The sequence below is a fragment of the Macaca thibetana genome, chromosome 9, assembly GCF_024542745.1.
Source record: "Macaca thibetana thibetana isolate TM-01 chromosome 9, ASM2454274v1, whole genome shotgun sequence".
Classification (NCBI taxonomy): Eukaryota; Metazoa; Chordata; class Mammalia; order Primates; family Cercopithecidae; genus Macaca; species Macaca thibetana.
Window position 1 is genome coordinate 92,741,908 of NC_065586.1, and position 21,682 is coordinate 92,763,589.

The 21,682-nt window shown below is 42.8% G+C and overlaps 1 protein-coding gene and 1 non-coding gene across 2 annotated transcripts in view; both read left to right on the forward strand.

Moving 5' to 3' along the window:
• PGAM1 (phosphoglycerate mutase 1) overlaps nucleotides 1-21,682 on the forward strand; it is a 1,080,404-nt gene that overhangs the window by 350,777 nt on the left and 707,945 nt on the right. The gene's annotated exons all lie outside the window — the stretch shown is intronic.
• On the forward strand, nucleotides 1,578-1,684 carry LOC126963551 (U6 spliceosomal RNA). Its single transcript, XR_007729165.1, has one exon. It is a non-coding gene; the product is annotated as a U6 spliceosomal RNA (small nuclear RNA).

The following is a 21,682-nucleotide window of genomic DNA, read 5'->3' on the forward strand; positions in this document are numbered from 1 at the left end:
TTATTTTTTTTCTTTAGAGAAACCGGGTCTTGCTCTGTCGCCCAGGATGGAATGCAGTGGTGCAATCACAGTTCACTGCCTTCTCAAAATCTTGGGCTCAAGCCATCTTCCTGCCTCAGACTCCTGAGTAGCTGGGACTACAGACATACGCCACCATGCCAAGCTAACTCAGTTCATTTTTGGTAGAGACAGGGTCTTGCTGTGTTGCCCAGGCTGGTCTTGAACTCCTGGCCTCAAGCAATCCTCCCACCTCAGCCTCCCAAAATGCTGGGATTACAGGCAGAATGCACCATGTCTGGCCTTGTTTTACTTTTTAATGTAAAACTAATATACATTTATCATGAAAGAGGAGGGGCTGGGCGTGGTGGCTCATGCCTGTAATCCCAGCACTTTGGGAGGCCAAGGCGGGTGTATCACAAGGTCAGGAGTTCAAGACCAGCCTGGCCAAAATGGTGAAACCCCGTCTCTACTAAAAATATGTAAAGTAGCTGGGCATGGTGGCACATGCCTGTAGTCCCAGCTACTCCAGAGGCTGAGGTAGGAGAATCACTTGAACCCGGAAGGCAGAGATTGCAGTGAGCCAAGATCATGCCACTGCACTCCAGCCTGGGCGACAAAGCAAGACTCCATCTCAAAAAGAAAAAAAGAAAGAGAGAGAGGAAAAGAGAAAAGAAAAGAAGAAAAGAAGAGAAGAGAGGAGAGGAGAAGAGAAGAGAAGGGAAAAGAAAAGAAAAGAAAAGAAAAGAAAAAAAAGAAAAGAAAAGAAAAGAAAAGAAAAGAAAAGGAGGTAAAGCAAGCCCTAGTTGAGGAATTAGCTAGTTCTGGATATGGACTGTGTTGGTGGGACCAGCTTAAAGACAGACAAAAAAGAATAGAAAAACCCGCTCCATCTCCTTTAGTGTTGCCTGCCTCCCCAGAAAAATATACTTTCCTAAAGGCGCAAATGAAAATTGTGAACCCAATGCTGACTATGATCTTTTTGAGGTCCACTGAGCAATGCAATATTCTCCTTGGGTTAAATTTGTGTTACATTTATCTGAATCGATTGAAATTCAAGAAACTATAGGCAAAAATATAATTAATACTCAGTGCAGAAAAATTAAAAATTAAAACAGCAAGTCAAAAGGCAAAAATAAAAATAAGCCGCAGTCAATCTCCTCAGTGAGCAGCAGCACCGTAACAACACAATGCGTTCAGGCTTTCCTGATGCTTCCATAGTAACAGGTCGACAGTCTCTCATCTGGAACTCCCCCAGGCAAAAATCCCTGGAACCACAAGGCTGTTTTGTTTTCGTGTTTGTTTTCCAAGTTTATAGTGAGTTTATTTGGCTTCACCACCTGATCCAAACTGATGTGGTGCTATTTATATTCTTTAGTTATCTCACTTAATGTGAATACCCATATGTTTCACTGCAGAAATATTAATGAATTTGACTGTTGTGAGTTGCTACCTCAAGCACACTAAGGATATTCTGTAATTATGCACCTTTGTAAAATCTGAAAAAGTTTGAATCACAAAATACATTGACTCCCAAGGGTCAGAACAGTAGACCTGAACACTTAAAAGAAGTGATGACAGTGCTCACTTCGGCAGCCCATATACTAAAATTGGGACAATACAGAGAAGATTGGCATGGCCCCCATGCAAGGATGACACACAAATTCATGAAGCATTCCATATCAAGAAAAAAAAAAATTGTTTCAGGCCGGGCACTGTGGCTCATGCCTGTAATCCCAGCACTTTGGGAGGCTGAGACGGGCCAATCACTTGAGGTCAGGAGTTTGAGACCCACCTGATCAACATGGTGAAACCGTTTCTCTACTAAAAATACAAAAATCAGCTGGGCGTGATGGCAGGCACCTGTAATCCCAGCTACTTGAGAAGCTGAGGCAGGAGAATCGCTTGAACCTGGGAGGTGGAAGTTGCAGTGAGCCGAGATCACACCACTGCACTCCAGCCTGGGTGACAAGAGCGAAACTTCATCTCAAAAAAAAAAAAAAAAAAAAAAAAAAAAAATTAGCTGGGCATGGGGTCATGCACCTGTAGTCCCAGCTACTTGGGAGGCTGAGGCACGAGAATCACTTGATCCTGGGAGGTGGAGGTTGCAGTGAGCCGAGATTGCACCACTGCACTCCAGCCTCGGCGACAGATCTAAAAATAAATAAATAAAATAAAAATTTTAAGAATTAAAAAAAAATCAGTGACGATAAAACAATGATGCTATACAGCATCTACATGTTCCAGGCACTGCCAAGCACTTTGCATATATTAATCAAATGCTTGTAACAACTCTATAGGGTAAGTACTATTACCTTCATCTGCATTTTACATGTGAGGAACAGGATTACATTGTACCTACTGCTTCACGCTTGCTTTCTGCACTTAATATGTCTTGACCATATTTCAATTGAGTGAATATTCATCCACAGCATTGTGGCTGCATCATGTCCTGTTGTGTGGCTGTGCTATCATTTCACCTGTCCTCTGGCACTGGACACTTAGGTTGTTTCCATACCCTTTCTTTGTGGTGCATTTCTCTGTGACCCCCTTCAGTAGAGACCTGTGAGTCATCCCCCTCAAACCTTTGATCATGAGAGGACAGCACACCCCAGTGGCTATTGGCTCCTTGAGAGGAAGCTGTATCTTCCTACCTCTTAACCATTTCCCTTTTAATTTATTTTTTATTTTTTCCTATTCTAACAGAAACGTGCTCATTCTTTGTACATCTCTGTCCAATCTCTCAGCATTTGAGAGATCCATTTTGCCATTGTTGGGGCAGGATCTGAGATGGCCGGCATCCTGCACTTCATGCAACACGGCCTCTTTGGTTTCCTGCCCTGAAATCCTGTTGGTTCTACTGACCTGCTTCCCTCTCTGTGTGCCTTGGTTTCAGGTTAGCATGTCGTCTGTGTGAGATCTGCATCCCTATTGTCTGATGCTACATATTTAGTTGAATGGGTCCTCTTTTGATGTCTTTTAATCTTGATTCTTTTCCCAGAGTTGCCACTAAAATTGTCCCATGCCACCTGTGTTAGTTCCCTGTGGCTGCTGTGACACATTACCACAAATTTAGTGGCTTAAACTACACAATTTTTGTTTTTTTAGACAAGGCTTCACACTCTGTCACCCAGGCTGGAGTGCAGTGGTGCAATCTTGGTTCACCATAACCTCTGCCTCCGGACTCAAAGTGATCCTCCCACCTCAGCCTCCCAAGTAGCTGGGACTACAGGCGCATGTCACCAGGCCTGGTTTTTTGTAGAAATAGGGTTTTGCCATGTTGCCCAGGCTGGTCTCGAACTCCTGGGCTCAAGCAGTCCGCTCACCTCAGCCTCCCAAAGTGCTGGGATTATAGACATGAGCCACCAGGCCTGGCCCAGATATTCTTTCACAATTCAGGAGGCCGAAAGTCTGGAATCAACGTGTGGTCAGGATGGCACACCCTCTGAAGGCATGGAGGACCATCCTTCATTGCTCCTTCCAGCTTCTGGTGGCTCCAGGAGTTCCTTGGCTTATGGCTGCATAACTCAGATCTCTGCCTCCCTCTTCATATCACCTCTTTTCTCGAGGTCTCTCTTCTATGTCTCTTATAAGAACACTTGTCATTGGATTTAGGGTCCATCCAGATAATCCAGGATGGGCTGGGCATGGTGGCTTATGCCTGTAATCCCAGCACTTTGGGAGGCCAAGGCAGGCGGATCACCCGAGGTCAGGAGTTTGAGACCAGCCTGGCCAACATGGTGAAATTCCATCTCTACTAAAAAATACATATATATTCAAAAATTAGCTAGGTGTGGTGGCACATGCCTGTAATCCCAGTTACTCTGGAGGCTGAGGCAAGAGAATCACTTGAACCTGGAGGTGGAGGCTGCAGTGAGCCGAGGTTCTGCCACTGCACTCCAGCCTGGGTGACAGAGCAAGACTCCGTCTCAAAACAAAACAAAACAGAACAGAACAAAACCCAACAGATAATCCAGGATGATCTTACCTTGGGATTACATCTGCAAATGTTTTTCCAAATAACATCACATTCACGGGTTCTAGGGGTTAAGATGTGGGCCACCTTTTTGGGAGCCACCATTCAATCCACAATAATATCACTCTTCCCAAATCTAAGGGTTCGCTTTTTCCCCTTCACACTCTCCAGGTGGGACCTCTCGCTCTCTCACTTCCCATCCAGGACAGCCTATCGCCCTAGGAGATCTCTCAGTCACGTGGAATGTGTGGAGTTAGACTATGGGCATGAGAAAAATGGTTTCTTTCTTCTGCTAAACCACAAAAGAATCCCAAACCAGCCCTTTCACATACATTCAACATATTTTCTTCATCAAATTGGGTGTTGTTGCTTATACTAAAACTACAGGCAGTTTTTCTTTACCCCCAGAATCAAAGTTTACATTTCAAGGAGGAGAGAGTTCTTTGTTTTGAGTGCTTAGAATACAGTAAGTGCTGTTACACTATCTTATTTAACCCTCATAACAACCCGAGTCTTACAATCCATTTTCTCTTCTTCAGAGAATGGAAAACTGAGGCTCAGAGAGGTTAAGTAACTTACTAAAAATCACACAGTAAGTAGCGGGATACAGCTATGTCAACCCTATAACTTTTTGGTTCTGTCTCTACACTAAACTGCCTTTGGGAATTTTCCAGATGAGGTAAGTGCAGCACAGAGACAAAAAATGGTACAGAGAAGCCAGGGGTGGTGGCTCAGGCCTATAATCCCAGCACTTCAGGAGGCCAAGGCAGGAGGATCTCTCGAGCTCAGGAGTCTGAGATTAACCTGGGCAACATAGTGGGACCCTGTCTCTAATAAATAAATATATAAATAAATGGCACAGAGGTCACTTAGCTAATGATGGCAACAGGAACAGAAGCTTGCTCAACTCCCAGCAATTTGCTCTTTCCCACATACCATATTCTTGACTTAGAACATAAGGTATCATTTGGGCTGACAGAAAGACACACATCCTGATTAAGCTCAGAAAGAACCTGAACTTCGGAGTCAGAGCCCAAGTCTATTCCAGTTCCTCTGCCTGGTAACCAGTGCTCCTGGACCAGTCACTTGGCATCTCTGATACTCAGTGTCCTTATCTGCAAAATGGTGTGATCATGCATCCACCTCTTCGCATCACTGTGAGGACTAGGGAATGCACGCTGAAATACATGGTATGTAGAACGTGTTCCACAAACAGCAGCTATGACAACTATTCGTATTTCGATTGCATGCCTCTTCAGAAGTAAAAGGCTTTTTGAATGATAAAAGAAAAAGTAATTCATGTTTATGGTAAAGAGTATATAAAGCCACACCTTCCCCATCCCAAAAGATCCCAGACCTCATCCCTGAAGGTGGCTATTGTTAACAGCACCTTTTGTGTAGTTCCACAAATTTTCTGCGCATTTGGAAGTATATATATATTCGTCACACAAATAGGATCATAGAAGTTCACTGCTTACTTTTTTCCCTAAGTAATTGTCCCAGTTGTGCTCCCCAGGAAGCAAACTCTGAGAAGGAATTAAGTGTGCAGGGCTGGGCACGGTGGCTCACACCTGTAATCTCAGCACTGTGGGAGGCCGAGGCAGGCGGATCACTTAAGCCCAGAAATTTGAGACAGCCCGGGCAACATGGCAAAACCCCGTCTCCACAAAAAATACTAAAATTGGCCTGGTGCAGTGGCTCACACCTGTAATCCTTGCACTTTGGGAGGCCGAGGCGGGTGGATCACCTGAGGTCAGAAGTTTGAGACTAGCCTGGCCAACATGATGAAACCCCATCTCTACTTAAAAAAAAAAAAAAATACAAAAATTAGCCGGAAGTGGTGGCGGGCACCTGTAATCCCAGCTACTCAGGAGGCTGAGGCAGGAGAATTGGTTGAACCTGGGAGGCAGAGGTTGCAGTGAGCCGAGATCATGGCACTGCACTCCAGCCAGGGCAACAAGAGCGAAATTCCATCTTTAAAAAAAAAAACATACAAAAATTAGCCAGGTATGGTGGTGCATACCTGTAGTCCTAGGTATTTGGGAGGCTGAGGTGGAAGGATTGCTTGAGGTCGAGGCTGCAGTGAGCTGTGATCACACCACTGCACTCCAGCCCAGGCAACCAAGTGCAACCCTCTCTCAAAAAAACAAAAAAAAAAAAGGAATTATGTGTGTGCGATGCATGCTTACCAGGGAGTGCTCCTGGAAGCGCTGCCTGTGGAAGGAAGGACAGAGGGAAAAGTCCAGATGCTCGGACAGCCTGGGAGGTAAATGGACCCTCAGAAAGCCCTGGGCCTTTCCACCCCCACTGCTGTCAGTGGACCAGCCTGGGCTGAGCATGTCCTTGGGCGTCTTTGAAGGGGATGACAGTAAAGGGCTGTCTGCCCTCCCTGCAACGACCTGTATAACTGCTGAAGACCCAGGCTCTGTGGGTGAGTCTGGCTTCACTAGGCTGTCTTACTTTTAAACCAGTTTTATATGACTTTTTACTGTCTGGGGAGAGCCACCATTACCTTGTCTTCTTCCCCTTTTGACAGCAGAACTTCTGGTTCCTCTTTGACTGCAACCTGAGGTAAAAGGTCATGGGAAGGGAAAGGATGAAGCCCTCGACAAATTTCTCTGACAAATATGGAAAACAGAAAGCAGATAAGGATTCCCATCCAGTAAAAGACAAGCACAAAGAGTCATTCACACACGTGACAATGGGCCCATTCTAGCCACTTCCCCTTTCAATAACCTTTTAGTGTTTTCCTTAGTTCAGTACTTGATGAATCAGCCACTAAGGTGAGAATTTGGAGCTGTTGCCTGCCCCACGGTCTGAAAGGGTCAGATGCCACTGCCCTGCCCAGGAAATGCCCACAAAGGGGGCTGCCGTAAAACTCAGCATACTCTATGGACAACCACACCCCTCACCTCCACTTCCTTCTTTCAAACTTAGGCACCCACTCATTCATAGAAAAGCAAAGATTCCAGCATGGACAACAGAGCAAGACCCTGTCTCTACAGAAAATACAAATAAATTAGCTGGAGCCGGGCCTAGTGGTTCCCACCTGTAATCCCTGCACTTCGGGAGGCCAATGCAAGCAGATCATTTGAGGTCAGAAGTTCAAGACCAGACTGACCAATATGATGAAAACCCATCTCTACTAAAAATACAAAAATTAGCTGGGTGTGGTGGCGCACACCCATAATCTCAGCTACTTAGAAGGCTGAGGCATGACAATCACTTGAACCCGGGAGGCAGAGGTTGCAGTGAGCTGAGATCACACCACTGCACTCCAGCCTAGGCAACGGAGAGAGACTCTGTCTCAAATGAATAAATAAATATAAGCTGGGCATGGTGGCATTCACCTGTGGTCCCAGCTACTTGGGAGGCAGAGGCAGAAAGATGACTTGCACCTGGGAGGTTCAGGCTGCAGTGAACTCTAATCATACCACTGCACTCCAGCCTGGGTGACAGAGCAAGATGCTATTTAAAAAAAAAAAAAAAAAAAAAAAAAAAAAGAAAGAAAGAAAAGAAAAAAGAAGAGAAAAGAAACGATTGGGAGGGGTGGACCAGGCTCTATTCTAGGGATGATGACCTTTGTGAAAGCAGAAGTTAGGCCTTAATCCACACTACCACACTACAGGTGGAGATGCAAAATGGTACAACCATTTTGAAAATTAGCTTGGTAAGTTTCTTATAAAGCTAAATAAACAACACATGAGCCAGCCTTTCCACTCCTAGATAAATGAAAACCCGTATTCACACAATGACTTACACATGAGTGTTCACAGCAGCCTTATTCATAATAGCTGAGGCTGGAAACAACCCAAATGTTCATCAGATTAAAAAAATGTGATATATTCTTACAACACGCTGGGTGTGGTGGCTCACGCCTATAATCCCAGCACTTTGGGAGGCTGGACAACAGAGCAAGACCCCATCTTAAAAAACAAACAAACAACAACAACAAAAAATAACGTGGATGAATCTCAAAAACATGTTGAACGAAAGAAGACAGACACAAGAGTACATAGTGTATGATTCCATTTATATGAAACTATAAGAAAATCAGTTCAATCAGTGACAGAAAGCAGAGCTATAGTTGCCTGGGGTTATAAAGTTGACTCACGCCTGTAATCCCAGCACTTTGGGAGGCTGAGGCAGGCAGATCACTTGGGGTCAGGAGTTCAAGACCAGCCTGGCCAACATGATGAAACCTGGTCTCTACTAAAAATACAAAAATTAGCCAGACGTGGTTGCAGGCACCTATAATCCCAGCTACTTGGGAGGTCGAGTCAGGAGAATCACTTGCACCAGGGAGACGGAGGTTGCAGTGAGCCAAGATTGCACCATTGTGCTATAGCCTGGGTGACAGAATGACACTCCACCTCAAAAAAAAAAAAAAAAAAAAAAAGAAGAAGAAGAAGAAGAAAAAGAATGAGGTAGACCTAGCACGGTGGCTCACACCTGAATCCCAGCACTTTGAGAGGCTGAGGCAGGAGGATTGTTTGAGCTCAGGGTTCAAGACCAGCCCGGGCAACATGGTGAAACCCTCTCTCTATTAAAAAAACAAAAAAAGAGAGAGAGAAGAAAAAGAAAAAAAATAAAAAAGAACATGAGGGAACTAGGGACTAATGGAAACATTCTATGTCTTGGCTATAGTGGTTACTACATGTAATACAAATTTGTGAAAATTAGTGTATACTTAAGTGAATGAATTTCATTTTATGCAAATTATTCCTCAAAATCGTTGATTAAAAACTAGAATACATAAGCAAGAATATTAAGAAACATGTGGAAAGTAAACAAAATCAGATAGTTTTGATTTTCTAGCTATTTTAACTTACTGTAATTTACATTAAAACTGTGCAATAGGCCAGGGGCGGTGGCTCATGCCTGTAATCCCAGCACTTTGGGAGGCTGAGGCAGGCAAATCACAAGGTCAGGAGATCGAGACCATCCTGGCCAACATGGTGAAATCCCATGTCTACTAAAAATACAAAAAATTAGCCAGGTGTGGTGGTGGACGCCTGTAGTCCCAGCTGTTCGGGAGGCTGAGGCAAGAGAATGGCATGAACCTGGGGGGTGGAGCTTGCAGTGAGCTGAGATCGTGCCACTGTACTCCAGCCTGGGCGACAGAGCAAGACTCCATCTAAAAAAAAAAAAAACTGTGCAATAAATATTAGAAACACTATTAATATAAATCATTCTGTTAATAAAGGAGTATGACCCTAAGATCACCTCAATAGGTGCTAAGAAGGTATTTAATAAAAGTTAAAACTCATGTTCTAGAAACAAAAACAATGAAGAGAAACTAATAATAGCTTCTGGCCAGGAATGGTGGCTCATGCCTGTAATCCCAGCACTTTGGGAGGCCGAGGCAGGCGGATAACCTGAGGTCAGGAGTTCGAGATCAGCCTGGCCAACGTGGCAAAACCCTATCTCTACTAAAAATACACAAAAATTAGCCGAGCATGGTGGCACACACCTGTAGTCCCAGCTACTTGGGAGGCTGAGGCATAAGAATTGCTTGAACCGAGGCAACAGAAGGTTGTAGTGAGTGAGATCACGCCACTGCACTCCAGCCTGGGTGATTGAGTGAGACTCTGTCAAAAAAGAAAGGAAAGAAAAGAAAAGAAAAGAAAAGAAAGGAAAGGAAAGGAAAGGAAGAGGGAGGAAGGGAGGAAGGAGGGAAGGAAGGAAGGAGAAAGAAGAAAGAAGAAAGAAAGAAAGAGAAAGAGAGAGAGAGAGGGAGGGAGGGAAGGGAGGAAGAAAGGAAGAAGGAAGAAGAAGAAGGAAAGAAAGAAAAAAGAAAGAAAGAAAGAAAGAAAGAAAGAAAGAAAGAAAGAAAGAAAGAAAGAAAGAAAGAAAGAAAGAAAGGAGGGAGGGAGGGAGGGAGGGAGGGAGGGAGGGAGGAAGGAAGGAAGAAAGGAGAAAGAAAGAAAGAAAAAAAGAAAGAAAGAAAGAAAGGAGGGAGGGAGGGAGGAAGGAAGGAAGAAAGGAGAAAGAAAGAAGAGAAAAGAAAAGAAATAAAGAAAGAAAGGAGAAAACTTCTTTAACATGATAAAGATTATCCATCAGAAACCAAGAGTGTTGGTATCCAAGACAATGTTAAAATAAAAAAAAAATTTTAATTAAAAAAAAAAGAAACCAAGACCAAACATCATAAGGAATGGTGAAACAGGCATTTTAATGACAAGTGCCTGCTAACATCTGTGACTCAGCATTGTACTGCAGTATCATTCTAGAATCACCATTGGGCCTCTACAGGGGAGGTACATACACCCCAAGAGATCTGTACATATGTACCTTCTAGGAAATGTATTGGAAGAATGTGAGAGCATATTTGGTTATCATAATGATCAGGGGGTTGATATTTTACATACAAATTCAAGGATTAAGTCCTTTACAAGGATTTAATAATACACTGAAAAAATTCCAAGAATGAAACTAGTGCATAGTGTGAGGGAATATTGTACTTTGCTTTTTCCAAATTTTATCCAAGGTTGTTGAGCATTTGGAAGAATCTTGTTACCTGTAGCACCACGGTAGATATTTGAGTAGCCTAGTATCAGTCTAAATTTGTGTTGTCACATTCCCACTGGTAATGTACATAGATAGAAGTATCTCTGGCAGCTTCATTATGGCTGTTAGTATATTTCTGTCCCTAACATTTACATATTGAAATAATACTATCTTATTATAGAATTCTTTTCCTTAGGTTCTCCTTAAGTTCTTATTACTTTATAGCATAATACTGATGGTTTAGAAATTATGAGATTAAGTGGCTTATATTGCCTACAAATTTCATTTTAGATTATTAAAAGTATTGTTACATATTCTTTGTTATAAATGTGATGGAATTAAGAACCACTGTTCTGGGCCGGGTGTGGTGGCTCACGCCTGCAATCCCAGCACTTTGGGAGGCTGAGGCAGGCAAAGCACTTGAGGTCAGGAGTTTGAGACTAGCCTGGTCAACATGGTGAAACCCTGTCTCTACTAAAAATACAAAAAATTAGCTAGATATGGTGGCACGTGTCTGTAATCCCAGCTCCTCAGGAGGCTGAGGCAGGAAAATTGCTGGAACCTGGGAAGTGGAGGTTGCAGTGAGCTGAGATCACCCCACTGCACTCCAGCCTGGGCAACAAGAGCAAGACTCTGTGAAAGGAGAGGGGAGGGGAGGGGGGGGGGAGGGGAGGGGAGGGGAGGGGAGGGGAGGGGGAGGGGAGGGGAGGGGAGGGGAGGGGAGGAGGAAAGAAACACCGTTCTAGTGCTATAAGCAAAGTAACTGAGTGTGATTGACAATGATATAAACAGGCACTTGTTTTATTTTTCTTTATAAATATCAACTTTCCTTTGCAAACTTAACTCCTAACTCTAACCCTATGCTAGCAAGGGTGGGTGGAGGGTCGTGAGGAAGACTAAGCATTGCCCAGGAATGTCTCTTCTGCTACATGTAATGATTTTGTTCAGCATGGTGGTGATTACCTATAGAGGTGCAGAGGGGATGGTGAAGGGGAGAGCAAGGACCACAGTCTCCCTGTTACACTCTCTTCTCTGTTCCATGGGTCAAAGCTCTCAGGAGGAGACTAGACCACAATAATGTATGGTCTGCAGGGTAGGCTGTGCCCCTGGGCTACGATCTTTCGTACATTGGGTTCCTTTCCATTTTCATTAAAGAAGAGAAAAAGAAAGAGAGAGAAGGGAAGGAGGAAAAGAGAAAGTAATTTTTTAAGAAAGTAAAGAAAGAATAGTGAAAACAAGCAGAAAAAGAGGGATACATATGTGCATGCTGGGAACAAAGAAGGATATGCTCCCAAATATTAAAGTACTTGACTGACTTAGGGAAGGAGATGTTGAGGGGCAGTAGAGATGACTCTTACTTTGTGCAATCCTGTTCAAAAATTTTTACAACATGGTCTAGCAATTCCACTCTAGCCAAGGGAAATGGAAACCTATGTTCACACAAAAACTTGTACATTAATATTCACAGAAGCATTATTCTTAATAGCCAAAAAGTGAAAATAACCCAAATAGCCATCAACCGATGAATGAATAAATAAAATGTAGTGTATCCATATGACAGAATATTATTTGTCAATAAAAAGAAATGAAGCCCAGACACTGTGGCTCACACCTGCAATCCCAGCACTTTGGGAGGCCAAGGTGGGAGGATTGCTTGAAGCCAGGAGTTCAAGCCCAGCCTGAGCAACATAGCAAGACTTCATTTCTATCTTTTCTTTAAAAAATGAAATACTAATACACGCTGAACTGAACATAGATGAACCTTGTAGACATTATGCTAGGTGAAAGGAGCTAGTCACAAAGGACAGCAATATTTATGAATCCATTTTTATGAAGTGTCCAAAATAGGCAAATCTATGGACAGAAAGTAGAAAGTAGATTAGTGGTTGCCCAAGACCAAGGAAATGAGGGCATTGGGGGATGACGGCTAAAGGGTGCAAAGGTTCTTTTTGGGGTAATGAGAATATTCTGGAATTTATTGTGGTGACGGTTACACATATCTGTGAATATACTAAAAGCTATTGAATTATACACGTCAAATGGGTCAGTTGTATGCTATGTGAATTATATCTCAATAATAAAATCGTTAATAAAAACTTTGCAAAGAGCTTGTATAACGTTTATACTAATAAACAAGTAGTACTTTTATCTGTTAAATGTACATATTATCATATGGATTTCTTACATATTAACAGTTGGCCAAGAAAAAAAAAAAAAAAAAACCACACCAGAACTACCACAATAGGACTCTGCCCTGAGTGCCCTGGATAATTTCTCTTCTAAATATGCGGTTATCTAACAAAAGTGGGAGGGAATACAATGTAGCAAAGGCAAAAAAATATTTTTAAAGGAAAAGAAAAGTAACACACAGCAGAGGACAAAATGGAGAATCCAGAAATAGACATCACTAAATATAAATTCATTATATGATACTGTAAGCTTTTAAAAACCCTGAGGTGAGGGCATTTTCTTTGAATGGTGTTGGAATAATTGGATAGTAATTTGGGGATGAAATTAAATCAGATTTCTATCTTAACAACATACTGCAAAAAGAAACTCCAGATGGTTTGAAGTATTCAATATAAAAGTCACATTAAATAAAATCGAAAAGAAATGAGAATGGATTATTTATCAAATCTGTGAAGGATTGGTAAGTTTCTCAACTCAGAAAGTATCTCTAAAGGCAGACAATCAATTATGCAAATTTTTCATATCTGTACCTTAACACTTAAGCAAAATTAAGATAAGAAGACATCAGATTAAAAAATAGGCCAGGCGCAGGGGCTAAGGTCTATAATCCCAGCACTTTGGGAGGCTGAAGAGGGCTGATCTTTTGAGCTCAGGAGTTCAAGACCAGCCTGGGCAACATGGCAAAATCCAGACTCTACAAAAAAATTTAAAAATTAGCCAGGCATGGTGTCACAGACCTGTGGTCCCAACTACTTGGGGGTTTGAGGTGGGAGAATCACTTGGACCCAGGGGGTCGAGGCTCCAGAGAGCCATGATTGCGCCACTGGACTCCAGCTTGGGTGACAAAGTGAGACCCTGTCTCAAAAAAAAATGTATATTCATCACAAATATGACAAAAGATTAGTAGAGAAAAAAAGAGTTCATAGAAAGGTCTTATTCTAGCTATTAAAAAAAAGAAGGAGAAAAGAACCCAGCAGATAAACACACAAAAGAACAGACAATCTGCAACAGGAGAATTAATAGTAAACAGAAATATATTAAAAGGCCCATATTGATAGTAATCAAGAAATGCAAACTACAGCAGCTGCATTCTGAATCCTGGCACTACTGTATTAACCTACGTGATGCTTTAGATTCGGGGCCCTTACTTGCTTCAGCAAATAGACCTGGTTTCCCCTCCTCTTTCACAGAGCTCAGTTAGTGCCCAAATATAATAACCTCATTATCTATAGGGGGTCAAAATTATCTCCCATTTACTCTTCCATTCCCTGCACCTTTATGACCCATATTTTTTTCTGGGAAAAAAAAAATAGTTATTGAATGGCTGGGCGCAGTGGCTCATGCCTGTAATCCTAGCACTCTGGGAGGCTGAGGCGGATGGATCACTTGAGCCCAGGAGTTCAAGTCCATGCTGGGCAACATGGTGAAACCCTGTCTTCACATACACACACAAAAAATACAAAAATCAGTCAGGCGTTGTGGTGCGTGCCTGTACTCCCAGCTACTTGGGAGACTGGGGGAGAATCACTTGGGCCCTGGAGGTAGAGGCTGCAGTGAGCTGTGATTGCGCCACTGTACTCCAGCCTGGGTGACAGAGCCAGACAAACTCAAAAAAAAAAAAAAAATTGTTGAAAATATGTAAAAATACACTGCTTCCAATTTTTTTTTCACAAGCAAGTACTAAGTCCATAATGCATATATATGTGAACTTTTTAACCCATGAGCTACCAGATGTCTCATGATACCTTGAGACACCTTTTAGCAGACCTATTAAGTGGCTCTGATGAGAGGATGAGAGTGACATCTTCCAGTACCATTTCATCTTTCCCTGACTCCCAGCCCATGCCCTGCACTCTTCCCAAGTCCCTTACCATGACCCCTGCTCACAACACTCCATAAGCCCTTCCTCCTTCCTCTCTGCATCCCCATGACTTGCCTATTACAACACGGGCAGTGTCTCTCTAATACTGACCCTTCAAGCCTCTGTTTTGACTCTTGCCGCATATTCTCAACCCTGACTTTTTATTTATTTATTTATTTTTTGTCTTTTTTGAGATGGAGTTTTGCTCTTGTTGCCCAGGCTGGAGGCAATGGCGTGATCTCGGCTCACTGCAACCTCTGCCTCCCAGGTTCAAGCGATTCTCTTGCCTCAGTCACCCGAGTAGCTGGGATTACGGGCATGTGACACCACACCCGGCTAATTTTGTATCTTTAGTAGAGACAGGGTTTCTTCATGTTTGTCAGGCTGATCTCGAACGCCCAATCTCAGGTGGTCCGCCTGCCTCAGCCTCCCAAAGTGCTGGGATTACAGGCATGAGCCACCATGTGCCATTTTTTTTTTTTTTTTAGATAAAGAAAGGTATGACTTGTTTTTGTTTGGAAAGTGATGTTGTTAAATTAGCCAAAAAGCAAGAATAATTTAATTATGATATTTGATGATACTGTGCTGATACAATCTCACGCTGCGGATGGAAGTAAAAATGACATAAAGGCCATAAAATTGTGCATTCTTTTTTAGCATTTAAAAATTGCAAAAATGGCTAAGGGTGGTGGCTCATGCCTGTAATCCCAGCGGGAGGCTGAGGCGGGAAGATCACTTGAGGTCAGGAGTTCAAGACCAGCCTGACCAACATGGTGAAACTCCATCTCTACTAAAAAAATACAAAAAAAAAAATTTAGATGAGCATGGTGGCATGTGCCTCTGTAATCCCAGCTACTCTGGAGGCCGAGGCATGAGAATTGCTTGAACCCAGGAGGCGGAGGTTGCAGTGAGCCAAGATCGCACCACTGTACTCCATCTAGCCTGGACGACCAAAAAAAAAAAAGTAAAAATAAAAATAAAATAATTGTATACATTATATATTTACGGGGTACAATGTGATGTTTTGATCTCCACTGTTTTTGATTCTGTGGACGTGTGTGTGTGTGTGTCGTGTGTACAATGGCAAAAAATAATGACATTCTCCAAATGTGTAGCCACAAGGAAAGAGTTAAGTAAATTGTGACCCTGTCTCCTTGCAAACATTGATTGGAATAGGGATGGACTCCTGACCCAATAAATCCATCAGCCAACAGGTGATCTATAATCTCTATAGCCTGGTGAAAATAAGGTAAATTGAGCCTATTAGAGACTCTGTATCTCTCTCTCTCTCTCTCTTAAATTGAGAAATACTTTTTGCCAATTAAGTATAGGTATTAGAGCTGGAATATCATCTACACCAGTTGTTCTCTAACTTTAATGTTCATGAGACTCACCAGAGGAGCTGGTTAAAATAGGGATTGCTGAGACCCATAGAGATTCTGATTCAGTAGATTCAGGGTAGGGTCCAAGAATTTGCTTTTCTAGCGTACTCTCAGGTGATTCTGATGCTGCTGGCCAGAGCGCCACACTTAGAAAACCACTGATCTAGACACTATCAAGAAACAACTATTTCTGGGCCATGGACAAGTAGCAGCTGTGCCACAAGCAGGAAGCCACCGTAAGAAGCAGAGATGAGCCACAGTTCCTGACTACTTTCCTGTTCCCCTGAACCCAGCTGCTCTTGGGTTCCTGATTTTAGAGTTTCTGTGACTTCTTTGAATCTGTACACTAAACTCCATTAATGAGTCCCTTCCTTGCAACATAAAACGCCATCCTAGAACACAGTTGAGAGAATATCATACCCTCCCATGGAGACAAAGTTCATTATCCCCAACTCCATTCCAACCCATCGGCCGGACAACCAAAGTTAACAAGTTGGCGTGTGTTTTTCCACACCTTTTCTAAGTTCCATACACACATATATCCAAGCGTTTTACTATTTCTTTTATATGCCAAAAGTAAATTGCTTTATGTTAGGATTCAAATTCGGCTCCTGAAATAGATCAACATATTTGTGGCTTAAACAAGATGGAATTTGACCTCTCTCACACATAACATCCTGAGAAAGGTGATCCAAAACTAGTGAGATGGTTCTAAGCTCTCTGAGGTCATCTTGGATCCAAGATTCTTCCATACTACAGCCTCATCATTCTTTGGGGGTTGCTTTAGCCACATTCTCCAGGGTGGTTTACACCATGTCTGTATTCTAGTCAACAGGAAGGGAAAAGGAAGGGGGAAAGGGAAATATTACTTTTCTCTGAAAACGGAATCTCGGCCAACAAGCATATGAAGAAAAGCTCATCAGCACTGATCACTAGAAAAATGCAAATAAAAACTACAATAAGATACCATCTCATGCCAGTTAGAATGGCAATTATTAAAAAGTAAGACAATGGCCGGGCGCGGTGGTTCACGCCTGTAATCCCAGCACTTTGGGAGGCTGAGGCAGGCGGATCACGAGGTCAGGAGTTCGAGACCATCCTGGCTAACACAGTGAAACCCCATCTCTACTAAAAATACAAAAAATTAGCAGGGTGTGGTGGTGGGCGCCTGTAGTCCCAGCTACTCCGGAGGCTGAGGCAGGAGAATGGCGAGAACACAAGGGGCGGAGCTTGCAGTGAGCCGAGATCGCGCCATTGCACTCCAGCCTGGGCGACAGAGCTAGACTCCATCTCAAATAAATAAATAAATAAATAAATAAATAAATAATAAAATAAAAAGTCAGGAAACAATAGATGCTGGCGAGGCTGTGGAGAAACACAAGTGCAAAAAAAAAAAAAATACAAGTGCTTTTACACTGTTGGTATAAGTGTTAATTAGTTCAACCATTGTGGAAAACAGTGCGGCTATTCCTCAAGGATCTAGAACCAGAAATATAATTTGGCCCAGCAATCCCATTATTGGGTATATACCCAAAGGAATATAAATCATTCTACTATAAAGACACATGCACACGTACGTTTATCTCAGCACTATTCACAATAGCAAAGACTTGGAACCAACTTAAATGCCCATCAATAATAGACTGAATAAAGAAAATATGGCCCATATACACCATGGAATACTATGCAGCCATAAAAAAAGAATTAGTTCACATCCTTTGCAGAGACACGGATAAAGCTGGAAGCCATTATTCTCAGCAAATTAACGCAGGAACAGAAAACCAAACACCACATGTTCTCACTCATAAGTGGGAGTTGAACAATGAGAACACATGGACACAGGGAGGGGAACATCACACACTAGGGCCTGTCAGAGGATTGGGGGGCAAGGGGAGGGAGAGCATTAGGACAAATACCTGATGCATGTGGGGCTTAAAACCTAGATGACAGGTTGATAGGTCCAGCAAACCACCATGGCACATGTATACCTATGTAACAAACCTGCACGTTCTGCAAATGTATCCCAGAACTTAAAAAAAAAAAAAACTCCACCACCACCACCACCACCACAACAACAAAATGAAATATCAATGGTACACAGATAATTTGTAATCATTTCCCCTTGGCCATAATTTAGAACCATGTACACAACTAATTGCCAGGGAGGCTTGGAAACAGAGTCTTTAGCTGATTAGTCATGTGCCTGGTTAAAATGTGGAGGTTCTATTACCAAAGGAATATAGGGAGAATGACTCTTAGGGGGATATTTAGCAATCTCTGCCACAGGGACTATACACAGTATTCTTCACTTTGCTTATTTCATGTGTCCCTCTAAGTAAATAGAGAACAAATCTTGTTTAATAGCTGCCTAATATTTCACTGTATAGTTATATCATAATGTATTCAGGCCAGGTGTGGTGGCTCACACCTGTAATCCCAGCACTATGGCAGGCCAAGGTAGGTAGATCACTTGAGGCCAGGAGTTAAAGACCAGCCTGGCCGACATGCAAAACCCCGTCTCTACTAACAATACAAAAATTAGCTGGGCATGGTGGCGCATGCCTGTAATTCCAGCTACTCGGGAGGTTGAGGCAGGAGAATTGTATGAACTCGGAAGGCAAAGGTTGCAGTGAGCCGAGATGGCACCACTGCAGTCCAGCCTGAGTGACAGAGCGAGACTCCATCTCAAGAAAAAAAAAAAAAAAAAAAGGAGTATGGTATTTTCCCAGGAATAAATTAAAAAATAAATGCACATTAAATTTTCAACTTTCAGTTATATTCCACTACTCTAATGTAATAGCTATTTTTAGTTTTTGAAATCTTATCTTCCAGTCTTTACCTGTATAACCCGAAGGTCAGCCTCCTGGTGATCCCCAATTCTCCAGCTCTCTGGGGATATATATTTTGTTTGATTTTGTTTTACCCCTCTCTCTCCCTACGCTCTCTCTTGCACTTCTGCCTCATGGTGTTCTTAGAACATTCTCTTGGGCCATCTCTTCTCCTGAAGTCTCCAGCCTCCAGTCCTTTTGCCTACCTTTCTTTCTCTGATCTCACCCTTCATCTCCACCAGCTTCTCCCCATTTCTGCCCACCTTTGCTTGCTCCAGGAAATTAAAAATGTGCTTTCTTTATTTTGAAGAGCAATGCTGTGTTACTTATCTCACTCTAACCCAGGCCAGATTGCTGCAACACTCTAGATTGCTAAAAACATGAGGGTCTTTGAAGTATTCAGCACAATTAAGAGAGCTCCCTGAGAATTTCTGCCTCTAGCTTTTCAAAGGAACAACACATCTTTCTCCCTGCTCCATATGCATAATTCTCACATAATTGTAATCACAGTTTATGTACATACATATTTGTGCTCTACTCTTTTCCATTCGGTGTTGTTTCATAAGTAGTTTTCTCATTGTGAGTCTTATCTGGTAAAACTCTATAATTCTGGCTAGGCATGGTGGCTCATGCCTGTAATCCCAGCACTTTGGGAGGTCGAGGCTGGTGGATCACTTAAGGCCAGGAGTTCAAGATCAGCCTTGCCAACATGGTGAAACCCCGTCTCTACTAAAAATACAAAAATTAGCGGGGAGTGGTGCCACACACCTGTAATCCCAGCTACTTGGGAGGCTGAGGCAGGAGAATCGTTTGAACCTGGGAGGTGGAGGTTGCAGTGAGCCAAGATCATGCCGCTGCACTTCAGCCTGGGCAACAGAGTGAGACTCTGTCTCAAAAAAAAAAAAGGTATCGTTCCATCCTGTAAAGTGACTTAATTCACTTAATCATTTCTCTAGTGTTGAACATTTAAAATATTTCTGCTTTTGTTGGGGAAAATTTGTTGTAAAATATTTTTTGAACAACTAAAGTCTCTTTCTATCACTTATGTTCTGCTGGGCGCAGTGGCTTATGCCTATAATCCTAGCACTTTGGAAGGCCAAGGTGGGTGGATCACTTGAGGTCAGGAATTGGAGACCAGCCTGGCCAACATGGTAAAACCCCGTCTCCATAGCCTCACTTGTGTTGATTTTGTTTTCAAAAAAGTGTTTCAAATTTATAGATGTAAAATTACATCTTGTTAGTATTTCCATTTGCATGTATTTGATTACCAGCACTATTGAAAAGCTTACCACTTACTTAAATTTGTATTTTCTTTTCTGGATATTATTATTATTATTTTTTTTTTTTTTTTTTTTTTTTTTGAGACGGAGTCTCGCGCTGTCACCCAGGCTGGAGTGCAGTGGCCGGATCTCAGCTCACTGCAAGCTCCGCCTCCCGGGTTCACGCCATTCTCCTGCCTCCGCCTCCCGAGTAGCTGGGACTACAGGCGCCCGCCACCTCGGCCGGCTAGTTTTTTGTATTTTTTAGTAGAGACGGGGTTTCACCGTGTCAACCAGGATGGTCTCGATCTCCTGACCTCGCGATCCGCCCGTCTCGGCCTCCCAAAGTGCTGGGATTACAGGCTTGAGCCACCGCGCCCGGCCCCTTTTCTGGATATTATCTGTGTCCTTGTCTGTGTGTAATTGGCTTCTTGATACTCTCTTTTGTTTTGTTTTGTTTTTTTGAGATGGAGTCTTGCTCTGTCATCCACGCTGGAGTGCAGGGGCGCGATCTTGGCTCACTACAAGCTCCGCCTGCCAGGTTCACGCCATTCTCCTGCCTCAGCCTCCAGAGTAGCTGGAACTACAGGCGCCCGCCACCACGCCCGGCTAATTTTGTTTTTTGTGTTTTTAGTAGAGATGGGGTTTCACCATGTTAGCCAGGATAGTCTCGATCTCCTGACCTCGTGATCTGCCCGCCTCAGCCTCCCAAAGTGCTGGGATTACAGGTGTGAGCCACCACGCCCGGCCAGCTTCTTGATACTCTTAATCATAAATTTAATGAGAGCATTTGCTGATCCTTTATCGTATCTGCCGCAGCTGTTTCCTCTAATCTCTTCCTTTCCATGTTTATAGATTTTGTATATGCATACTCTTATTTTTTACCATGTCCTAGCAGCTCAACTTTTCCCATATTATTTATTGGTTTATGCTAGAAGATAGCAGAAAATAGTTAGAAATGTATGAATTCAAATTCTAACACTCTTATTCCTCTCTGCCACTCTGGGTGACTGAGCAAATTACAGAGCCTCTCTAAGCCTTCTTTCCGTCTGTAACGACCTGATATCACTAATAATGGCACTGAGCACACAATGTCGTATAAGGATTAAATGAGATAATGCATAATGTGCACCTGGCACATCGCAACTGATGAAAGTAGTTACATCATTGTATTATTACTATCATTCTTTTATTCGTTCAAAAATTAGAAAAATGATTGTTTACCACAGCTGTGATAAATGACTGACTTGCTTTTTTACTAGTAGTTTTGTTTTTAATCTCCGTCATCCCTATTCAGCTCTTTTTTTTTTTTTTTTTTTTTTTTTTTTTTTTTTTTAAAGGAGTCTGGCTCTGTCTCCCAGGCTGGAGTGCAGTGGTGTGATCTCAGCTCACTACAACCTCCGCCTCCCAGGTTCAAGTGACTCTCCTGCCTCAGCCTCCTGAGTAGCTGGAACTACCGGCATGTGCCACCACACCCAGCTAATCTTATTTTTGTAGAGCTGGAGTTTCGCCATGATGGCCAAGCTGGTCTCAAACTCCTGACCTCAGGTGATCTGCCCGCCTTAGCCTCCCAAAGTGGTGGGATTACAGGTGTGAGCCACTGGGATTACAGGAGGTGCCCAGTGTCCTATGCAGCTCATTTTGATATATAATGGGTATATCTGAAACAAGAGCGGGAG